At 37.3% G+C, this 9,228-nt stretch overlaps 1 pseudogene; it reads left to right on the forward strand.

Annotated features, from left to right (window-relative positions):
• Window positions 1-1,044: 1,044 nt before the first annotated feature.
• LOC102264605 (olfactory receptor 10D1B-like) lies at window positions 1,045-1,999 on the forward strand (annotated as a pseudogene).
• The last annotated feature ends 7,229 nt before the right edge of the window (window positions 2,000-9,228 follow it).

The following is a 9,228-nucleotide window of genomic DNA, read 5'->3' on the forward strand; positions in this document are numbered from 1 at the left end:
ATAATGTAATTGAAATTTACATGAATGAGATCTGTGGTATAGAAATAAAGTCTTCCTGAGGAGGGATATATTTCTGGTGGGATGCAATAGCTATTTCTATTACTTACACGAGGCTCTTCTAGACTCAGTGTAATTCCTGTGTGTGTGTGTGAGCATGTTATAAATATGAATTGTATATCTTTTCTTGAACGTAAATGCTAAACAGTGGAAAACACTATCACTGTAAGTAAAAATAAATAGGTAAATGAATATCATTTCTGTTTAGGTTCACATTTTTATATGCATATACTTGGATAGTTGGTCTATCGCTTTGCTGTGCTTAGTCGCTCAGTTGTGTCTGACTCTTTGTGACCCCAAGGACTGTAGCCCACCAAGATCCTCTTTCCTTGGGATTCTCTAGGCAAGAATACTGGAGTTGGTTGCCCCGCAGTTATCCAGGGGATCTTCCCAACCCAGGGATCAAACCCAAGTCTCCCACATTGCAGACTGATTCTTTACCAGCTGAGCCACCTGGGAAGCTCAAGAATACTGGAGTGGGTAGCCTATCCCTTCTCCAGGGGATTTTCCTGACCTAGGAATCAAACCAGGGCCTCCTGATTTGCAGGCAAATTCTTTACCAGCCACCAGAGAAGCCCAGTTGGTCTATTAAGCAACTAATTATGACTTGGCTTATAATACAAAACGAGTTTGCCATCTGATGCCAAATTTTCCTTGGAGAAGATGCTTCTGTAATATACCAGTTTGTGTGATGATAAACTGGATTGGGAGAAACTACCTAAAACCTATAATAAGAGTTGATTACTGTGAGGTTTGTCAACTATAAATTATTCTATGTAATTTTGCACGTGAAAAATACTGAGGCCAAATGCAACACATTACTTAGCTGCAGGTCCGGATTTATTACTGGTTTCCTTTTCCTCTTTGACATGTTTTTGCTCACAGTCACTGTTTGAGAAATAAGTTTACTAGGAAGATATTTTCTCAGTTATTTGTAGTCTTATATCATGAATGCTTTGCTTTTCCAGGACTGCCTGGTGCATAGACATGCAGAACTATACTTCTGTGTCAGAGTTCATATCGTTGGGAATTCCTAACACTGGAGGGCTGGAGAACTTGCTATTCATCCTGTTTTTGATGTTCTATCTCTTCACTTTACTGGGAAACCTGCTCATCTTCCTCACCATTCTGGTTTCTTCCAACCTCCACACCCCCATGTATTTTTTCCTGTCAGTGTTTGACGTATTTTTCTCTACAGTGAGTTCCCCCAAAATGATACTACCTAATGGGACAAAGCTGAACCATCTCTTACCAGGGCTGTGCCTCCCAGCTGTTCTTTTACCACTTTCTGGGTAGTACCAAGTGCTTCCTCTACACTGTGATGGCCTATGACTGCTTTGTGGCTATTTGTCACTCTTTGTGATACATGGTTATCAAGAACCCCAGAGTGTGTACCAGCTTGACAGTGGGTTCTTGGCTGGGTAGCTGCCTACATGGAAATATCCTCACATTTCTTGTGTTTAAGTTACTTTACTGTGGCCCCGATGAGTTGGACAGTTTCTTCTGTGACATCCCAGTGGTGCTAGCCCTGGCCTGTGCAGACGCCTCTCTAGCTCAGATGGTAAGCTTCACTAACATGGATTTTGTGACTCTTACATGCCTTATCCTTATCCTTACTTCCTATGGTTGCATTGTCCTTTCCATTTTCAAAATCAAATCTTCTGAAGGCAGGCGCCGAGCTTTTTCAACCTGCAGTGCCCACCTGATTTCAATCATCTTGTTCTATAGGCCTGTGATGCTCATCTATCTTCGGCCTGCTTCCATCCCCTGGCTAGATTCTGTTATCCAAGTGTTAAATAATATTGTTGTCCCTTCCCTTAATCCTTTGATTTATACCTTGAGAAACAAGGATGTGAAGCTGGCTCTGAGGAAAGCATTAACTCAAGTGGTCCATGTTCTGGGGCATAAGGTATGGTGGCAGTTCCTTTCTGAAATTCTTTGAGGAGTTGCTTCAGATACACTACTTGTACAATAGGATTGATGCTGAAATAGTGAGCTGGGTGAAGATGCTATGTGACATCTCTTGGGAGTCCTGTCATGTGGTCAGGGATTGGTGGACTGAGCCATGATGTACTGCTTCAAGGACACTTTTCAGATTAACTCAGCCTTTCTCTGTTTTAATTTGCCAAAACAGTGTATCTTTTCTGCTTTACACAGTCTGTTCTCATGGGAACTGTGTTTTCATTGATTACCATAAAGAAACAAGGTTCTGGAGAACATGGACTGGCTTCCTTCCTTCTTTCCCCAAATATATGCCGTACTCTATTTTCTTACAATCTCTTTCTGGCCATTTAATAAAACCAGGTCAACAAGGTGTGAAATTTTAAAGTAGAATTGCACAGTTTGGTAAATTTAAGTTTAAACTTGGTTTATAACTTCTATGGCTTTAATCATGTCTTCTCAGTACAAAACAATCCCATTTGAAGCTTTATGCTTTTGGCCATCAGAGAAATTTGGCATTAAAATTCTACTCATATGTCATAAGTGAGAAGTTGGCCATTAATCTATTCTTATAAAATGGGAGACTGGATTTCTGTAAATTGGCAGAGGAAAGTCTCTCTGAGTCAGCATTCTCTATTCATTATAGGTTTGGTCCATTTCATGAAAATCTAATAGATCTGTAATTAGTTAAAATTGAAGCACTAACAATGTAACTTACTTTTTTTTGAATCTTTCAACATTAAAATTTTTTTTTATTTTTTAATATAAATTTATTTATTTTAATTGGAGGTTAATTACTTTACAATATTGTATTGGTTTTAATCAAATGAGCTTTAGGTTTATTATCTATTTAGATTTATCCAAACACCTAGAATAAGAGCTAACACTTAAAATAGTCCAATGTATATGATACACTTTACATGTATTGACTAATTTCTCACAAAATCCTAAGACATAGATATATATGCATACATATCCTCCTTTCATAGGTAAAGCAACTAAGGCCAGCAAAATTTTTCCTCCCAGACAGTCTGAATCTAGAACTGAATGGTTACTGGCTTATAAAAAGTACTGAAGAATCATAAATTCTATATAATTATAGCTATCCTTACCATCTTGCTTTCTGAATATTATTTGCTGTTCTATTTTTCATATACAGACAAAAAAGAACACACATTTCGTTAACCCATTTGTAAAAAATATCCCAAAAGGGCAAATTCATAGAGACAGAAAGTAGATTAATGGTTGCCTAGAGCTTGGAGTAAGGATGAGAATGATTGTAAATGGACATTTTTTTCCCTTTTAGTATGAGGGAAATATTTTAAAATTAGATTGTGATTATAGTTGTACAACTTTATAAATACATATTCTTTGTAAATGTATTCTTATTGAGTTGTACACATAAAATATGTATTTTATGATATACAAATTATATCTAAATAAACTTATTAAAATACTAAAAAATCAATACTAGTCAAAAAGCTTTAAGGTTTTATGATTATCTGATTTAACATCTTTATTTTGAAAACAAAGCTAATGAGTAAGAAAGTGAGTAGTAATATATGACTATAACATATTTACTTTTTAAATTAAGACTCAGATAATTTATTCCACTTTGTTAGAAGTGACCAAAAGCTTTAAATGCAGACAGACTGATATTCAAATCTAAGTTCTGTGATTGACTTTTGGAGTTAACTTTGGCAATTATTTAAACTTTTTCAGCGTTATTTTATCTTTAAAAAGAAAATAATATCTACTCATAGGGTTGATGATGCCAGAATGAAATAAAGGGGCCTTGAAGAGTTTGGTTAAAAAAAAAAAAATAGGAGAATCTCAGTAAAATGTAATTATAATTTCAAAACTATGGAGAAATAAGACTTTTCTGAATTCATTAGCATGAAAAAAAAGACAATAATGATTAGAAAGCTGTAAATCCTTAAACCATTTTAGTGCATTTTGTATTATCCCAAAAGAGTCCGACACGACTGAGCGACTTCACTCACTCACTCAAAGTGATTTTAGCTATAACAAATTTTCTATTAGAAAAGTTTATTGGCATATAGTTGCTTTACAAAGTTGTGTGAGTTTCTGCTTTACAACAAAATGAACCACCTATATATACATGTATATCCCCTCTCTCTTGAGACTCCGTCCCACTCCCATCCCACCCCTCCAGGTCATCACAGAGCACTGAGCTGAGCTCCCTGTGCAGTACAGCACTTTCCTACTTGTTATCTGTTTGACACATGGTAGTGTGTATATGTCAGTCCTAATCTCCCAGTTTGTCCTCCCTTTCCTACTGACCCCAACCCATGTGTGCAAGACTGTTTTCTAGACCTGCGTCTCTATTCCTGCCCTGCAAATAAGTTCAACAGGAACATTTTTCTAGATTTCATATATATGCATTCAGTTCAGTTCAGTTCAGTCACTCAGTCCTGTCCGACTCTTTGCGACCCCATGAATCGCAGCACGCCTGGCCTCCCTGTCCATCACCAACTCCCGCAGTTCACCCAAACACACGTCCATCAAGTCGGTGATGCCATCCAGCCATCTCATCCTCTGTCGTCCCCTTTTCCTCCTGCCCCCAATCCCTCCAAGCATCAGAGACGTTTCCAATGAGTTAACTCTTCGCATGAGGTGGCCAAGTACTGGAGTTTCAGCTTTAGCATCATTCCTTCCAAAGAACACCCAGGACTGATCTCCTTTAGAATGGATTGCTTGGATCTCCTTGCAGTCCATGGGACTCTCAAGAGTCTTCTCCAACACCACAGTTCAAAAGCATCAATTCTTCGGTGCTCAGCTTTCTTCACAGTCCAACTCTCATATCCATATATGACCACTGGAAAAACCATAGCCTTGACTAGACGAACCTTTGTTGGCAAAGTAATGTCTCTGCTTTTCAATATGCTATCTAGGTTGGTCAAAACTTTCCTTTCAAGGAGTAAGCGCCTTTTAATTTTATAGCTGCAGTCACCATCTGCAGTGATTTTGGAGCCCCCACAATAAAGTCTGACACTGTTTCCACCGTTTCCCCATCTATTTCCCATGAAGTGATGGGACCAGATGCCATGATCTTCGTTTTCTGAATGTTGAGCTTTAAGCCAACTTTTTCACTCTCCTCTTTCACTTTCATCAAGTATATGATATTTGTTTTTCTCTTTCTGGCTTACTTCACTCTGTATGCCAGACTCTAGGGGTTTCCACGTGGCACTAGTGGTAAAGAACCTGCCTGCCAATGCAGGAGACATTAGAGACATGAGTTCGATCCCTGGGTCAGGAAGATCCCCTGGAGAAGGAAATGGCAACCCACTCCAGTACTCTTGCCTGGAAAATGCCATGGACAGAGGAACCTGGCAGGCTACAGTCCATGGGGTTGCCAAGAATCAGGCACAACTGAAACTACTTAGCCCAGCACAGGTTCATCCACAACACTAAGAGTGACCCAGTTTTATTGTTCTGTGGCTGAGTATAGTCCATATATGTATGTACTACGTCTTCCAACATGCTTGTTTCATTGAGCAGCCAGTAAAAATAACGTGCTCACAGCCCTACCTAATTTTATCTTTTTATGCTCTGATTCTTTCTCTACACAGCAGTCAGCAGACTGATTCTTAAAATGTTAAGTTGAATCAAGTCACAGTAGTTAAAGCATGCTGAGAGAAACACAAGTAGTGATCTTTAACAGGAATAAAGAAATGAAAAAATAAACAAATGGATTTTTAGAAAAGGATGTTAATTCAGGAAGATGAAAAACTGATATTGGGAGACTATACAGAAATTATGAAAAAAAGCAGTTTTCTTTTTTTTTTTTAATTTAATTTTTAAACTTTACAGTATTGTATTGGTTTTGCCAAATATCAAAATGAATCTGCCACAGGTATACATGTGTTCCCTATCCTGAACCCTCCTCCCTCCTCCCTCCCCATACCATCCCTCTGGGTCATCCCAGTGCACCAGCCCCAAGCATCCATTATCGTGCATCGAACCTGGACTGGCGACTCTTTTCATATATGATATTATACTTATTTCAATGCCATTCTCCCAAATCATCCCACTCCCTCTCTCTCTCACAGAGTCCAAAAGACTGTTCTATACATCAGTGTCTCTTTTGCTGTCTCATATACAGGGTTATTGTTACCATCTTTCTAAATTCCATATATATGTGTTAGTATACTGTATTGGTGTTTTTCTTTCTATCTTACTTCACTCTGTATAATAGGCTTCAGTTTCATCCACCTCATTAGAACTGATTCAAATGTATTCTTTTTAATGGCTGAGTAATACTCCGTTGTGTATATGCACCACTGCTTTCTTATCCATTTATCAGCTGATGGACATCTAGGTTGCGTCCATGTCCTGGCTATTATAAACAGTGCTGCTATGAACATTGGGGTACGTGTGTCTCTTTCAATTCTGGTTTCCTCAGTGTGTATGCCCAGCAGTGGGATTGCTGGATCATAAGGCAGTTCTATTTCCAGTTTTTTAAGGAATCTCCACACTGTTCTCCATAGTGGCTGTACTCGTTTGCATTCCCACCAACAGTGTAAGAGAGTTCCCTTTTCTCCACACCCTCTCCAGCATTTATTGCTTATAGACTTTTGGATCGCAGCCATTCTGACTGGTGTGAAATGGTACCTCATTGTGGTTTTGATTTGCATTTCTCTGATAATGAGTGATGTTGAGCATCTTTTCATGTGTTTGTTAGCCATCTGTATGTCTTCTTTGGAGAAATGTCTATTTAGTTCTTTGGCCCATTTTTTGATTGGGTCATTTATTTTTCTGGAATTGAGCTGTAGGAGTTGCTTGTATATTTTTGAGATTAGTTGTTTGTCAGTTGCTTTGTTTGCTATTATTTTCTCCCATTCTGAAGGCTGTCTTTTCACCTTGCTTATAGTTCCCTTTGTTGTGCAGAAGCTTTTAAGTTTAATTAGGTCCCATTTGTTTATTTTTACTTTTATTTCCAATATTCTGGGAGGTGGGTCATAGAGGATCCTGCTGTGATGTATGTCGGAGAGTGTTTTGCCTATGTTCTCCTCTAGGAGTTTTATAGTTTCTGGTCTTACGTTTAGATCTTTAATCCATTTTGAGTTTATTTTTGTGTAAGGTGTTAGAAAGTGTTCTAGTTTCATTCTTTTACAAGTGGTTGACCAGTTTTCCCAGCACCACTTGTTAAAGAGATTGTTTTTAATCCATTGTATATTCTTGCCTCCTTTGTCAAAGATAAGGTGTCCATAGGTGCGTGGATTTATCTCTGGGCTTTCTATTTTGTTCCATTGATCTATATTTCTGTCTTTGTGCCAGTACCATACTGTCTTGTTGACTGTGGCTTTGTAGTAGAGCCTGAAGCCAGGTAGGTTGATTCCTCCAGTTCCATTCTTCTTTCTCAAGATCGCTTTGGCTATTCGAGGTTTTTTGTATTTCCATACAAATTGTCAAATTATTTGTTCTAGCTCTGTGAAGAATATCGTTGGTAGCTTGATAGGGATTGCATTGAATCTATAAATTGCTTTGGGTAGTATACTCATTTTCACTATATTGATTCTCCCAAACCATGAACATGGTATATTTCTCCATCTATTAGTATCCTCTTTGATTTCTTTCACCAGCGTTTTATAGTTTTCTATATATATGTCTTTAGTTTCTTTAGGTAGATATATTCCTAAGTATTTTATTCTTTCCATTGCAATGGTGAATGGAATTGTTTCCTTAATTTCTCTTTCTGTTTTCTCATTATTAGAGTATAAGAATGCAAGGGATTTCTGTGTGTTGATTTTATATCCTGCAACTTTACTATAATCATTGATTAGTTCTAGTAATTTTCCGGTGGAGTCTTTAGGGTTTTCTATGTAGAGGATCATGTCATCTGCAAATAGTGAGCGTTTTACTTCTTCTTTTCCAATTTGGATTTCTTTTATTTCTTTTTCTGCTCTGATTGCTGTGGCCAAAACTTCCAAAACTATGTTGAATAGTAATGGTGAAAGTGGGCACCCTTGTCTTGTTCCTGACTTTAGAGGAAATGCTTTCAATTTTTCACCATTGAGGATAATGTTTGCTGTGGGTTTGTCATATATAGCTTTTATTATGTTGAGGTATGTTCCTTCTATTCCTGCTCTGGAGATTTCTTTTTTTTTAATCATAAATGGATGTTGAATTTTGTCAAAGGCTTTCTCTGCATCTATTGAGATAATCATATGGTTTTTATTTTTTAATTTGTTAATGTGGTGTATTACATTGACTTGCAGATATTGAAGAATCCTTGCATCCCTGGGATAAAGCCAACTTGGTCATGATGTATGATGTTTTTAATGTGTTGTTGGATTTTGATTGCTAGAATTTTTTTAAAGGATTTTTGCATCTATGTTCATCAGTGATATTGGCCTGTAGTTTTCTTTTTTTGTGAGATCTTTGTCAGGTTTTGGTATTAGGGTGATGGTGGCCTCATAGAATGAGTTTGGAAGTTCACCTTCCTCTGCAATTTTCTGGAAGAGTTTGAGCAGGATAGGTGTTAGCTCTTCTCTAAATTTTTGGTAGAATTCAGCTGTGAAGCCGTCTGGACCTGGGCTTTTGTTTGCTGGAAGATTTTTGATTACAGTTTCAATTTTCGTGCTTGTGATGGGTCTGTTAAGATTTTCAATTTCTTCCTGGTCGAGTTTTGGAAAGTTGTACTTTTCTAAGAATTTGTCCATTTCTTCCACGTTGTCCATTTTATTGGCATATAATTGTTGATAGTAGTCTCTTATGATCCTTTGTATTTCTGTGTTGTCTGTTGTGATCTCTCCATTTTCGTTTCTAATTTTATTGATTTGATTTTTCTCCCTTTGTTTCTTGATGAGTCTGGCTGATGATTTGTCAATTTTATTTATCCTTTCAAAGAACTATCTTTTGGCTTTGCTGATTTTTGCTATGGTCTCTTTTGCATTTATTTCTGCCCTAATTTTTAAGATTTCTTTCCTTCTACTAACCCTAGGTTTCTTAATTTCTTCCTTTTCTAGTTGCTTTAGGTGTAGGGTTAGGTTATTTATTTGACTTTTTTCTTGTTTCTTGAGGTATGCCTGTATTGCTATGAACTTTCCCCTTAGGACTGCTTTTACAGTGTCCCATAGGTTTTGGGTTGTTGTGTTTTCATTTTCATTCAATTCTATGCAAATTTTGATTTATTTTTTGATTTCTTCTGTGATTTGTTGGTTATTCAGCAAGGTGTTGTTCAGCCTTCATATGCTGTAATTTTTA

Source organism: Bos mutus, chromosome 29 (assembly GCF_027580195.1).
Source record: "Bos mutus isolate GX-2022 chromosome 29, NWIPB_WYAK_1.1, whole genome shotgun sequence".
In the NCBI taxonomy this organism is placed as follows: domain Eukaryota; kingdom Metazoa; phylum Chordata; class Mammalia; order Artiodactyla; family Bovidae; genus Bos; species Bos mutus.